We start from the raw sequence: 15,395 nt of genomic DNA on the forward strand, positions 1-15,395 counted from the left end.
TAAAAGGTGAATCATTCATGATATTTTGATCAAACCACATTGCATGTATTATACTTATTTATTTACCCTAAAAGTAACGTATTACGTACAATTTCAACTGTTCAAAATCATGGTAGCTTCGTTTTAAAAAAAAACGGACAAGTTTGAGCGCCCGCTGTCGTAAATATTTGTTTTACAAAACAGAATAAATGATAACGAGATAAATATTACAGCGTTTCTGTTATGTTTGAGAACGAAACATTAATTTTATCGTGTGCATTGTGTTTTGTTACATTACACCGTCCTCGCTCTTGTTGCAGTTCTTTAACCCTACATTCAATTAATTTTTGAACATCTTTTTTTATATGTAAATCATAGTGAGCTCACCGTTGATAAGTTTATACAACATCTCGAAATTCAAAAATAAATTTTGTCTTTTAAAAATTAAATAGATAATGCCTAAATTCTTAAATTATTTCACAAGCGTACATGCCTATTATTTTTTGCGCAAATTACACTTTAATACAATTTATTTTATTAAAGAGTTGATTTTTTACTTTTTAAAATGTGTAGTCAGTTGCCATCCTTGTTGAATGCTCCACTTTGTTGAGCAAACACTGTAGATATGTTATTGTTCTTAAAATTATCATTAGACAGACGCGTATTTGTTTTTAGAGGCGTTTAAGATGGAGTACATAACACAATGTATTGTGACATACATATTACAATACGTTTTTTAACAGACAAGTTCCGTGCTTTTACTTGGGATAAAAAGTATGAACACATTTTATTTAGGAGTTCGTCTTATACATCGATTGCTTATTATACATTTCTAGTTCGCATCCTTGAAGCGAAATATGCAGATCTAAGTAAATTTACATAAATAATAATAAATTTTGACACAATAACAGTATGCAATATAGCATAGTGAAAAGAAGGTATTGTTTATTAAATTTTTGCTATTTGTAAATTTTTTTGGAGTTTCAATTATATATTTTTTTATGTCGATATCATGACACTTTTGGAAGATTTCCGCTATAGTACGATCAACGTATAAGAGGGGGCACGCGATTCCATTCAACAAATGCCTCTGTTTCATACACTATTCCGCGATAATGGCAAAAAAGCGTGGACCAATTCACTGAAATTTTTTTAATTAATTAAGTTAATAGCATTTTAAAGACGGATGTTACTGACAACGATCACCTCTCACCTCTGTATTTTTGTCAGTGTAGAAATTGAAGACTAAAGACAGTCAACCGTATGCGCGTCTAGACTAATTTTATTTTTTTCCCTTACCTACTAGCTAGTAAGGGTGTATGGTAATGGGTGATCAGTTCACGGGCTAAAGCTTGAGATTTACTACACTAGCTCTAGCAAAATCAGTATTTTTTAGAATCTATCACCGAACCAGAATCGCGACCCACTGAGAAGATCAGGCGAAAAAACTTAGTAGGTTGGGTCTATGGGTTAATTCGCTCGCCGAACTCTTCGAATAGAGAGACAGAGAGAGAGAGAACGATGAGTTCGTCGAGGACGGGAGTCGGTGCTTGAATAGCCTAAAAGCATCGACAGTGGATCCAGGGGATCACAAAGGATGTTTCGGGAGAAGGCGGCTTTGCGTTGCCCCGTCACCTGAATCAAATAAAAGTCTTATTATAAGGCGAGCAATAATAAATTTGAAGAGTCCTGTAAACTGTAAAAGTCCCTCATATAATCATTAATGGGAATTTAATTAAATAATTCTATGTCTGGCCAGTCTATATCAACATTTAAAATGGACCTGATAGGTAAATCCAAATGAACTCACTTTAGGGAGAGTAATGCACATTATGGAAGACTTATATATTAACAATTCCCATAGCTCAGTTTGAGGCAAAAAAAAAACCTCGATCCAGCTAATCGGTAATCGGATTGGTTTATTCGCTAAGATGAAACCATAAGCTCGTGTAGCTTTAAATGTAACGAAATCAAATAATGTCTGGTCACCGTAACTAGACCTAAAGATAAAACAAAATTAATAGTTTGAAAAAAACTAAAAAACACGCTTTATATAAAATTCAACTAAAAAATTAAAAATTAAATTTTAATAAATTGAAAATAGTGTATTGTGAACTAGGTATTATATATTTTTCATTTTTTAGTGATTTTTTTTTAATTGAGTAATGGAATAATCTTTTCAAATTAGTGTATTGTTATCGGTCCTTCATAAATCTACAAAGTTTTAATGAAATCTGGCCGTTTAAAGTGAGTCAAAATCGCGTCCAAACGAGTCGGTTACAAACATACATACAGGTGAAGCTAATATAAAGCATGTAAAAATCAACAGGCGTCTTATCTCAGGCCAAATGAAACAGGTGAAAGAAACATACCAGAGCAAACATTCTTCGTTCAGATAAAAAGGCTGACCTAAGCCAACGGTAGTACTGTTAGTGAGCAGATAATAATGAACTCTGCTGATAAGTTATCTTGAAGAAAATAAAGCTTTTTCATTTTGGGTACTTCGGCATACTTAGTGTTGATTCTTAAGAACGAAAATATGCAAGCAAACGGTTCTGGATGTTTTCTCCTGCAATTAAAATTTGAAGTCGTCGTGGTCTAAGGGATAAGACGTCCGGTGCATTCGTGTTGAGCGATGCACCGGTGTTCGAATCCCAGGTGGGTACCATTTTTTGTAATAAATTACGTACTCAACAAATGTTCACCATCGACTTCCACGATGAAGGAACAACATCGTGTAATAAAAATGAAACCTGCAAAATTATAATTTGCGTAATTACTGGTGGTAGGACCTCTTGTGAGTCCGCGCGGCTAGGTACCACTACCCCGCCTATTTCTGCCGTGAAACAGTAATGCGTTCGGTTTGAAGGGTGGGGCAGCTGTTGTAACTAACTATACTGAGATCTTAGAACTTATATCTCAAGATGGGTGGCGCATTTACGTTGTAGATGTGTATGGGCTCCAGTAACCACTTAACAGCAGGTGGGCTGTGAGCTCGTCCACCCATCAAAGCAATAAAAAAAACACATATCTTCGATGAAGGAGGTCTTGTCGCTCGAGGACAAGGTACTAATACTAAAGTATTTGTAATATCGGTCTCCGGAAAAATGTTAAATATTAAAAGTTAAATAAGTATGAAAGATGCACGACGTATTCGTACTGTGATGTGACCATTTACTGCTTCAACTCTGTCTATACCATGTTTCTTTAAATACGGAGTTATCTAAGATACGTTTACGGATGACGTCAGCTGACAAACAATATTCCGGTACCATTTTGTCTCTTAATGCCGTAACGCAGTCCAAAACATTTACCTCAAGCTTCAGGATACTTGGCGGCATTCATATTTTGGTCATCTATCTCTCAGACACAGCCCACTGAGTTTCTCGCCGGATCTTCTCAGTGGGTCGCGTTTCCGATCCGGTGGTAGATTCTGCGAAGCACGGCTCTTGCTAGGGTTCGGGTTAGCATCGTCGTCAGGCTTAAGTCCCGTGAGCTCACTTACTAGCCACGGTTACGCTGGAATAGCCGCTCCAGGCAACCAGCTTAGGTAGGAAAAAAAAATGTCATCTATGAACGCCAGCTACTAAGGTTGCTGTTAGATGGATTTCCCATCTAAAACAATAAAAATAAGCGGTAGCCTGTGGTTTTGATGTTTTAACATTAACAATGCAGTTAACAGTAACAAACAGATTAACAAATTTTGGAAGTGTCAAACAGACAGAGAGAAAGGCAAGGGACCAAGGGGGCAAGGGAACTCTTGTGGAGTATTTATTGTAGTATTATTGTATTGTAAGGATTTTGTTTGTCACAGTGACTTCATAAGGGTTCCATTTTTTTACTTTAGATTATTATAACATTTCGTTTACTATTCAGGTTATCACTTGGCGTGTCGCGTCGCGTTTGCACATTTACGTCAATACAAGTAATTTTACATTTACCAAGAGAAAATAACACTTTTATGATTATCATATTATTCCAAGAGCTGTTTTACCGCAACGCATGATTCTCTGAAAACGAGTCGCCGGCTCAAGTGTAAATAAAGATGGCATTGAACTCTTAACCATGATAACTTATCTAAACAAAATAGTTGTACGCTGCAATCGTGTTTATATGTCAGTGCATTTGGGATGTGCACTATACGTATATATATTATTATATATAATATAATAATGTCTTGTCATTAGATGGGAATTGTAATCACTCTTAACGTATTACAGATGATATCGGTCTTGACCTATGAAATAGCCGTTTATTATTATTTGTAGGCAACGGCTTGGCTCTGCCCCTGGCATTGCTGAAGTCCATGGGCGACGATAACCACTCACCATACCATCAGGTGGACCGTATGCTCGACTGCCTACAAAGGCAATAAAAAAAAAAAAATAAACAGAAACTTAGTCATATTTTCTTTGGTAAATTAGGTTTTATTTCTATCAATAAAAATAGGCATCCATATATTTAATTGACGAAAAATATACAAATGTAGTGAAAACAAAACACTAATCAATAAGCAAATGACTCAATTTTAAAATATAATATGTAATTCAATATTTTTTTAAATAACATTCATTTGTATTTAGAATGTACTTATTGCCAATCATACATAAATTATAATACATTTCAAACGTTCAGGATTGTAAAAAGGCAATTTCAGAGATAAACTCTTTATTAACTTCTTCATTATTTTAGGATTTCTTTAACCGTTTTAGTGTAATATACGTAACTAATTTAATTAAGATGATAATTATGATATAGATGTAAATAAGTTTAGTCCAATAATTCAAAAAAGACTAAAAGAAAATCTGTATATTGATGTATTTTGACGAAAATAGATCCAGATTCTGGTTGTTGATAACAAGGTATATATTTTTATAATTTGTTTGAAGTTTTCTTGTGTAGGTGGGCGAAGAAGCTAAGGGCCCACGTGTGGGAGTTTATAGACATCCCATCATGAATGCCATTAGTCACTTACCTTGAGACTTTTTGAAGTCAACATCCAAATTGTTAATGTAAAAAAAGTCTGGCTGCTTTGTGACAGAAACGGTATGATTGTTGGAAAATTTCGTCGTGCGTATTTAAGCAGTGACGTCACTGCAATTATAAATCACAAAGACTTTGTTAATAATTTTATTTATGACCTTAATATTATAATGGTCTGTGTATTCCACATGAATATGGATTTCATTTAAATTAATAGTTGCGTATGAAAACCTGTTTGAATAAATCGGACGCGTGGATTGTTTGTGCTTGCTCGATTATATAAAAGTGTTGAATTTATTAACGATTACATATCGACGCAGAAAGCAGATTTGTAATGATGTGATGCTTTCATCATATAGTTAAAATGCAATTTAAGTAATTTTTTGTATGATGTCGATTGACAGAAGAACTCTCTCGAAATTATAGATGTCGTATGTACGTAAAACTGTCTACATGTATTGATATACTACGTAATTATCGGTGGTAGAGCGCACACGGCTAGATCCCACCATCTTGCTTGTCCCATTTGAATAATTAGCTCATCTGTTATACAGTTGAAACTTCATCACAACATGCTTTCTTAATCATGTCTACAAACACCGGTAATTACTTAATGTTAATAAATAATAAAAAAACTCACATCTGTAAAAATCAAAAAACACACATGTAGAAATAAAAGTCGTCGAGTACCAGGCTAACATGAGTGCAGAGACGTATAATACAAGCTGAACAATCGTAACGTATAAAACACGTTGTCCAGATGTTCCGGAACGACGATAAGGGTAGTGTCCGTTTGATAAAGGATCGAATGCACACGCCTGGGTCGATGGTAATTGCATTGGCCCACGATTCAGCGTCATAAGTGTTCTTTAGTGTGTTCTATATTTGAGTCGACTATAATTATCAAAGCCGGCAATCTGACTTTTGGACAATGATTGGTAAATCAGAAAAACGAATTATTGACTTTGTATTCCATTGGCAGTCACAAAACTCTTCGGAACGATATCTTAGATAAATAACAGGTTAACTATTAACCTTTATTTAATGCAGGTTTTGAACCGTATTCTTTGAAGGAGACGATTATATTCAAATCAATCTGTATTGACATATCAATAATTTTTTTTTGTTCAAATGCACAGATTGCCACCTTTGATAATAGACGACTCATTTTATTGTTTAGCGTAAGAAGGTGGCTGATTGTGGTAAGTAGTAAGTACGTGATTTATATAGTTTAAGATAGTACGTTGATGAGTGTGTGCAAGTGTGCGTGACCTTGTTTATTATAATAATATGTTTTATTAATATTTGTTTGTTTGTTTGTTTGTTATACCTTTATTTTATTTGTGATGGATTCGATGTTTAAATAATGTTGGGTTTATAAGCTTTGAACAATGTTAATAACACGTTTACGACAACAGCGTCGTAAAATTATTCGCCTAAATTCAGAATGTCCGTGGTGAGCGTTATGTGTTCTTCAATGAAAGATTACTGTTGTTGTCTTGTTCGATCACCCGGATCTACTCGCGGTGCTTTTCTAGGCTTTTCAACCACCTGTCATTGTCCTCGTTGAACTCGTCGATCACGACGAAGAGTTTGACGAGCGAACTAACCCATAGACACAGCCCACTGAGTTTCTCGCCGAATCTTCTTAGTGGGTCGCGATTCCGAACCGGTGGCAGATTTTGCGAAGCCCTGCTCTTGCCAGTCACAGCGTACCTGGAACAGTTTCTTAGGCTACCAGCGAATAATTAGGGAAAAAAAAAGACGTGTGGCACTCGGGGACTGCCGCGGTAAATATATTGCAGAGCATTTTTTATCAACTTATGCAATTATAATTAGACAATAATAATAATTTAATATTAAAACAGTAATAAAATAAGACCATGCTATATTTAATTTATAAACATTAACAAAAGCAAAATATTAACTGTCCTCTTCACACTCATAAGCTAGACCGCGCGAGAGAGACATGGGCAGACTTTTCATGATGCGCATGCAGTGCGACGTAACGCCCCGCCCTTATTCACAAACACTACACAAGCGCAACGCGTGAATGTGTTGAACGCGAGCTACAGGGTAGGCGGAGTGGGGGTGTTAGGTTTTGTTTTCGTTACGGAATTTCTTGATTCGGTCGACGCGCTCAAAGCCCACGATAAAAGCTATGCAATCGCTTAAAAAACTGTACTAATATTTAAAAAGTTGTAGCGGTGCTAATAACAATTTCAAGAAATCTTGCATGTACACATTCAGGTTTCGACGTCGACTGAGTAAAGACACCTGCTCGAACGATATTTACATAAATCATTAGGAAACACTCAAAACATATTTTAAAGCAAGGAGTTTATTTATCTACTTAACATGAGACTCCGTGAGAATGACACTATTTGTTATAACACATTATAGACGAATACAGACATTGTTCTTAATATGTAATATAACTTGTATCGAAAAAAGAGAATTAGAATAAGTTTGGATGCAGAAAAAAAAATTGCTGCTTTATAGTTAAGGAATTTTTGTTTTACGATAGTTCCTTATAAGCAAATGAAGGTACTAAACATATTTCTTAACATCTAATCTATAAACCACGTGAAGCACTAAACACGGAACAGATAACACGAAATGAAATTAAAATGTACATACGAAATGTAATTACAATTCATCGCGCCTTTGGCTTAATGGAATCACGCGTTCATGGCATGCTAGCGGTCGCAGATTTGAGATGGAGCACGCATACCAAATTTTATAATATTTATGAGCGGTTACCATTGACTGTCTGTTGGCAATGTACATATATTATTGATTTATACAGATGTTCTTAATCGAATGGACGATAGAATATAAATTAAGTAATTGAAATAAAAAAACAGAAAAAGCCTTTTAAAAAAATCTGAGATGGGCAGACAAACGCTTCGCCTCGGAGGCTCTGGCTTGCTTGGAGTGAGCTACGCTCTCTGGTTGAAGTGTTGACTGGGGTAACACGCCTTACCTCATCCGGGTTCTGACCTGGTGGGGGATCAGACGCTTGGGCGAGAGTGCAGGGGAGTCGTTAATGGGTAGGGGCAGACAAACGCTGAACCTATCTGGTTTTAACCGGTTAGCGATACCCGTAGATACTTCTATCCTTCATATTGAAACTTCGTAATTCCGAAACAGGCTGGGTGGCGTTATTCACCTACGTGGGCCTCCGGTTTGCCATACCAGCGGTAGGTACCTACAAAATATTAATCATCCGAATAAAATAAAAATAAGTGTCTAGACGTCCGTATAGTATTAATAAAGTCGAGGAAATTGAAACGGAAAGGAAACCCTGGAACAGACGGTCGTAGGAAAAGAAAAAAAAAAGTTAATCTCTACAACGTCCTAGTGTTCGGAATTTTAATTTCGTATCTAAAGATAAATTCAACATTCGTTGAATTTCTTCACGGTTTGGCGCATTTTAATGACATAGAACTAAAAAAAAATGATGCTTCAAAACACATTAATTAGTGATTACAAGTTTTTTTTTTTTTGATGAACTGTGACTCCTTTGCTATAACTGTATTTTAGGATACAAATCCTCCACGGTGCTTCCTTCGCGCTGTTCCATGAGGATCTTCAAACGCGGCCGGGCAAGAGCCTTCAAAACTACATTCACTACCACCGGATAGGAAACGCGATCCACTGAGAAGATCCGGCGAGAAACTCAGTGGGCTGTGACTGTGGGTTAATTTACTCGTCGAGTCCTTCGTCACACGCGATGGGTTCGACGAGGACAGTGACCGGTGCTTGAGGTACCTAAAAACACCGGTAATGGATCGGGAGGATCCGTAATGACGTGTTTAGAGCGACGTCGACTATTTATCATTCGGTCCACAGGATCGGGTATGTAATTTAAACATAGTCTCAATGTCCATGACGAGAGTCCTCATTGATTCCGATCCAGCACTGCTCTTGCTAGGTCTAGTGTTAGCAAATCTTCTCAGGTTGAGTCCGTGAGCTCACCTACCCATCCGGGCATAGCCAGATCCCTTAGGCTCCCAGAAAATAGGTAGGGGAGAAAAGGAGTCCTCAGTAACCTTGCTTTTTGATCGTTCCACGTAACCGAAACTCATAATGAAATAACAGGCGATGTTATCATTTTTATCGATTTGAGAGTTAACGTTTCTTTAATAACGATATCGAAGCATTAAAGTTTATCTATAATCAATGCTGCTTATCGGATAATTGGCAAGTGCGTTCTGATAGCATGCACTGTTGGTTCGTGTATACGTTTTTGTATAGACAGCGTTTGTGTCCGAACATTAATTCGATTAATTTTAAATTATGTCATCATCATCATCATCATCAACAACCCACAGTCGCCCACTGCTGGACATAGGTCTCTCCCAATCCACACCACTCAGCCCGGTCTGCGGCTCTCCTCGTCCACTGCTTGCCGGCCACCGTGCGGAGGTCATCGCACCACCTAGCCAGGGGGCGTCCCACGTTACGTCTTCCGCTGCGCGGTTTCCACTCGAGAATCCGTCTGCTCCAGCGATCGTTAAATTATGTAATTAGTTTATTTAACTTATAATCAAAACTTTTTTCTCCATGGTAGGTTTTGCTTTGTAAACAGTACATATTATTGTAATTCATTCAATTAGTTTAGAAGTTGACTAAACTTTAGATTTTAGTTTGAAAGGACAGTAAAATAAAAATAAAAAAAATCAAAGTTCATAGATACAAAAGCCAAAAAAATAAAGGAATTCAAATATTATTTTTAGTTTTGAGTTTGGAATGCTATTTTCAATTTAACGTTTTTTGTTTCTTCTTGACCTTCCTTCTAATCTTCTTCGTAAAATATTTATTTGTTACCAATATCACGTACATACATTTTAATAATACTCAATCAAGTCACATAATAATATTTGGAAAGACGCTTTATTTAATTGTAGTTAGTTTATTTATTTTTCGATTTTTAAATTACGTTCATGCTACCAAAAACGGAAGCTGGGTGATGCGCACATCTCGTTGCCGCATCCAGTTTCACTCGACTCCGCCAATCGCCTCCGACCTCCGACCGAAGTCGACCAGGCGGACCTCTGTGCCTCAGGTCTCCCTCTCGACCCTCAAGCCTCAGTCGTACACTGCGTCTCGACCCGGACGGACGCACGCTCGATCGCGTTGTAAACGCACGCGAGCTTTCAAATTCTGTCTGTGAATTTTCAGTGACGTGTGTTTTTTAAATAAAATACAGAAACACTGTGTCTTTAATTTTTTTTTGTTGTTATCTGGATCAGCATCTGTGTGACGACTACAAGGGAAAAACCATATATCATACACAAACAAGGTCGGTGTGTTATGCTTTGCGAATTATAATGTGATTGGATGGATGCATTCTGAATGTCACTTGTCCAGTATTATCGGTGGGTATGGAAGATTGAAGTGAGGGAATTTTTCACATTTGTGCGCCGAGAGTTCGTTGACGTCTCGTATAGCAGTCAAGTTTTTAATAGTCTCTTTCTTTTTTTTTTGTCGATCGTACGGAGGCTTGAGACGTATTCTTACGATTACAAAATCGCCCTCTTCGATCAATTTAAAACGAACCAAGAGACAGGATTAATGCAATAAATTCATCTCCTGTTTCGTACGTTGCGAAACAAACGGTTTCCGGCTCATCACCGAAACAATAGGATATTTTGATCACGATACCGATCTGAGCAATTTTCGACGGACTATTAAATTTTTTTAAAGATTCGCATTAGAATTGTTGAAATGTATCGTTTAGTTCCGCTTTTGTTTTTATATTCCTTAATCAATTTCACATCGTTCAATATAATGATGATCGTTTTATCTTATATATCTAAATAAAATGGAAATTATTTAAATTATTTTAAAATAACGTATTCGATTAACTCGCGATTTCACTGGCGTTTCAAAGTAGTTTCCGCATTAAGATACAATTAAGTTACGAGATGAGCTCATCAGTATACATTTGGTTGAACGCGTTTCTTCCTAAACATATTATTAGGGTTTTTTCAAACGTTTATTCGTTAATTAAATTTTGAGGGGGGTGTTTGTTCAAGTTTATTATTCAATTTGATTTTCTTATTGTCGTTGGCTTCAACTTTTCTATTGACTACTTTATTCGTGAAAGGATTTGGTCGTTTTTTTTTTATTAGCAAATAATATTTTAGATTTCTTGTAAATAAAATTTAGAAACATCCTGATTTACATATATATATTACTATGTAGTATCATGATTGTACGGACGATATTCTCATGAAGTACTATACTATATGGTGAAATTTGAATTGCTAATTGTTACGGGTTTTAGATATTTCCGTCACATTGATATATTTGAGCACTTTTGAGTACGAGTAAGCTTAGACTAAATATTTATCTTCGTTGATACACCTGTAACTTCTATATATTTTAATCAGATGTTTGTCAAACATTAACACGCCAGACCAGTGGGCTTGGTGCGAGTTTTTTAACGTTGTCGATAGCGTAAAAGTTAGCTCATATTTGTATGGAATGGGATCGTTTGCCTACGTTTGCCGTTAGAGGCGCTGTTCCAACTGCATATAAAATTGGGTTAACTTTTACGCTATCGAGAACGTTAAAAAACACGCACTAAGCACAAGCACTTATACTGGTGGAAGGACCTCTTGTGAGTCCGCACAGGTAGGTACCATCGCCCTGCCTATTTCTCATGACCTATGCAAGTGTAGTGTTCGCTCACGCGGCCCGCATACACTTAAAATTCTTTCAAATCATTCAATCCCGTTTTTGCAGGATAGCCGTCGGAGCCCCGTGGTTCGTCAGGAACGTCGACCTCCATGACGACCTGGACTTAGAGTCCATCAGTAAGTATCTTCAGTCGGCGTCCATGCGCCACTTCGATAAAGCGGCACGACACGAGAACCCTCTCATCGTGGCCGCCGGTAACTACATTCCCGATCCTGCGGACAGAATGGAAAGCAGTCGACGTCGCCCAAAACACGTCATCTCGGATCCTCCCGATCCACTAACGGTGCTTTTAGGTACTTCAAGCACCGGTCACCGTTCTCGTCGAACCCGTCGCTTGCGACGAAGGGCTCGACGAGTAAATTAACTCTCAGACACAGCCCACTGAGTTTCTCGCCGGATCTTCTCAGTGGGTCGCGTTTCCGATCCGGTGGTAGATTCTGCGAAGCACGACTCTTGCTAGGGTTCGTGTTAGCAACATCGTCAGGTTTGAGCCCCGTGAGCTCACCTACTAAAGTTAGGGTTACGCTGAAATAGCCGCTAGGGCTATCAGCTTAGGTAGGAAAAAAAAAAAAAAAAAAAAAAAAAAAGCCTATTTCTGCCGTGAAGCAGTGATGCGTTTCGGTTTGAAGGGTGGGGCAGCCGTTGTAACTATACTGAGACCTTAGAATTTATGTCTCAAGGTGGGTGGCGCATTTGCATTGTAGATGTCTATGGGCTCCAGTAACCACTTAACATCAGGTGGGCTGTGAGCGCGTCCACCCATCTAAGCAATAAAAAATATAATAAAAAAAAAACACAGATCCTAATCGTGTAAGTGAATTCTAATGGAAGAGCCGACAATCCCTGTCTATTTCTAAATACATAATTGAACGTCCTTGAGTGGTTCTGAAGTGGCGCAATCATTGTGATTACACGCTCGATGCCACGGTGCGTACAATGAGGAGTATCTGAAGGTAACCGACGTGTCAAGGGAACGCAAAATAATCAGGTATCTTCGGTGTAATGAACGGCGATCATCAATCATACGAGAATTCTTTTGGTGCTATGCTGGAAGTTATAATAACACTTATCGTTGGCTTTTTGACGTGACAACGTCTTATAATGCGATGGAGCCGGCTACACGCACGAAAAATTATGACTCATGCGGCGTTACCTCGCTCGCTGAGGCGTTCCATTTAAGGCTTGAAGTGCAAGCGAGAGCGCGCAACGAGCGACAAAGAGGCACAATCGACCTCTACGTTCGGCAGCGTTCGACATCTGTCTCTCTCCTACTTGAGTAAGCGATGCATCCGCGTGGACAGCTGCTATACAGTAATACATTTACATGTTTTCGTCCAGTATGAAGTTCAGTGAAAAGTGAATGTGGTGTCAATTGTCCATACAAAATATCTATCAAACAAATAAAATTAAAATTTTCTTTTGAAAAATAAAACCATTCCATCGGTATTTTCTTATGACGTTGTCACGTTCAACTATCGTCAGTAAACCGACATTAAAGACAACCGATTTTTTTTAATACGCTTTTATTAGCTTCAGACGTATCTTAGTATGTAACGGAATCTTTGAACATGATTTTGACCCCCTTCAAAACGTCGGATTAACTCGAAATTGGGCATAATTATTAAGGACCTATGACAATTCAATATTTTAAACGGTTTGATCCGTTATTCTTACTAAGATTAGCAATTTTTTGTTTTCCTGAGACTCGTGTTTTTTTTTTTTTCCTACCTATGCTGATAGCCTTGAGAGGCTATTTCAGCTTACCCTTGCGTGTGTAGGTGAGCTTACGGGGCTCAAACCGGAGAGTTGCTAACACTGACCCTAGCAAGAGCAGTGCTTCGCAGAATCTACCACCGGATCGGAAACGCGACCCACTGAGAAGATCCGGCGAGAAACTCAGTGGGCTGTGTCTGTGGGTTAATTCGTTCGTCGAGCCCTTCGTCGCAAGCGACGGTTTCGGTGACCGGTGCTTGTAGTGCCTAAAAGCACCGTTAATGGATCAGGAGGATCCGTGATGACGTGCTCAGGGCGACGTGGACGGTTTACCATTCGAGACTCGTGTCTGCGTCAAGACCAAGAAGGGAAACTACTAGGCGCGCCGATCGCCTATTTATCGGATAAGTTACCGACTGATTCAGATGAAATTTATGAAAATAAAAAAAATTTAAAAATTTAAAGTCTACTAAAAAATAGAAAATAAATTTTAATAAACTTGAATTAAAAATAGTGTAAGAAAAAACGTTATTGTAAAAATAGCATTATTTATTTTTATCACACATGTTTCCTAAAAATGATTGCAGGCACTATATTCGTATCGAAATTCTTATACTTTGGGTTATTTCCGTAAACTTAGATTTAAAAACGATATTAATATTATGTAAGTTACGTTATATCTATTTAAATTAAATCGTAAACTTTTAATGGAAAGATAATGTAAAGAGAAATTCTCTACGTTATATTCTTTTAAGGCGATTTGTATTTCAAAGAAGTTACTAGAAATGTTCAAGTCCCGAGGGAGGAGGGAACATGAATAGTACGGTCCATTGAAACCCCTCAACTATCTCGGTAAAGCTAATTAGAAAGGTAAAGTCCACTATAGCAGATTTGTGTCAATGTTTTTTCTTCCTTCCTACTTTTAAATACATAGATGTTGGAAGTGTCTAAAAGCTATTTTAGGAGTGCCGTAAATTAGGAAACTAATGCTAATTGAATTGATTTTAGCTGTTTCTTTTATTTTAATAGTGTCATTATTTTATTTACAGTAGTTATAAAAAGTCAAAGTGTAATTCTGTTTTCATTTTATCTTCGACAATTGTACATTATGACGCCGGCATTTTTGAGAATCTGCCATTATTGTCTTTTGATTTATTCATAGACGTAATACCATCATTTTTAATCCTATCTAATTCCTAATCCTCTAATTTCTAAAGAATATCTTGTATTTTCACTCACACGCCAGCCAGGTTCTTTTCAAAAATCGATTTGAAGTATATCACCACCACCACCATCATACCACACGCCTGCCCTACCACTACGGCTATTCGACTTTTCAATGCAATTGGAACTTCTATCAATTTTTTTTTTACAGACAATTGTATTTTCGTTGTATATGATGAGTCTTTATGACTGTTTTTTTCCAAATCTACTCTAAGCTCGATTATTCATACGACTTATAGTACTTATCACATAGAATAAAACAATTATATGTAATCATATTAGTTCTAAAGCGATTTGTGTAAGAGGCAATCAAAATTTTGCACGACAGCTTCTGTGTAGGCGTCAACTTGTGTCAGTAACGAGTTTTCTCTCATCCCTTCATTCAGGAACAACCGGTACGCCAATTTGCCTCCCAAGATCCAACTGTTTTTAAACAATAGTCATAAATTCAAAGCAGACGTCAAGGTGCTTAATTTATACGAAAACTCATACCTGAACAACGAATAAAACATTGCAATTCGAACAAAACACATGGCAAACGTAATTAATTAAAACGAAGGCCGTTCTAATATTGGATACGTAAATAATACGCTATATGTTCGTTCAATAAATAAAATTATACATTGTAATATGAAGATGTACTTATGGTGTTCCATTGTATTAAAGCATAAGGCATATTTACTGTGGAGACATCGCGTGGGTAGTAAACATACTATTGAGCCATTGAATACACAGAAAACAACAGGTTTCTTAATGTCTAAAAAAAATTTAGTGTTATCATAATA

At 37.1% G+C, this 15,395-nt stretch overlaps 1 protein-coding gene across 15 annotated transcripts in view; it reads left to right on the forward strand.

Annotated features, from left to right (window-relative positions):
* The window catches only part of LOC101736088 (putative polypeptide N-acetylgalactosaminyltransferase 9), a 203,057-nt gene that overhangs the window by 44,069 nt on the left and 143,593 nt on the right, over positions 1 to 15,395 (forward strand). For 4 of the 15 annotated variants that reach the window (XM_012688636.4, XM_021346652.3, XM_062669679.1 and 1 more), the window contains exons 1-2: positions 10,047 to 10,270; positions 11,719 to 11,789. The exons of 3 other annotated variants lie outside the window; for them this stretch is intronic. The gene's annotated coding sequence lies outside the window, so the exon portion shown is untranslated. Of the gene's footprint in view, positions 1 to 9,967; positions 10,271 to 11,718; positions 11,790 to 15,395 lie in introns of those variants that run through there. 8 more of the 15 variants (XM_012688635.4, XM_012688638.4, XM_012688639.4 and 5 more) reach the window with 3 other exon arrangements.

Source organism: Bombyx mori, chromosome 8 (assembly GCF_030269925.1).
Source record: "Bombyx mori chromosome 8, ASM3026992v2".
Lineage (NCBI taxonomy): Eukaryota > Metazoa > Arthropoda > Insecta > Lepidoptera > Bombycidae > Bombyx > Bombyx mori.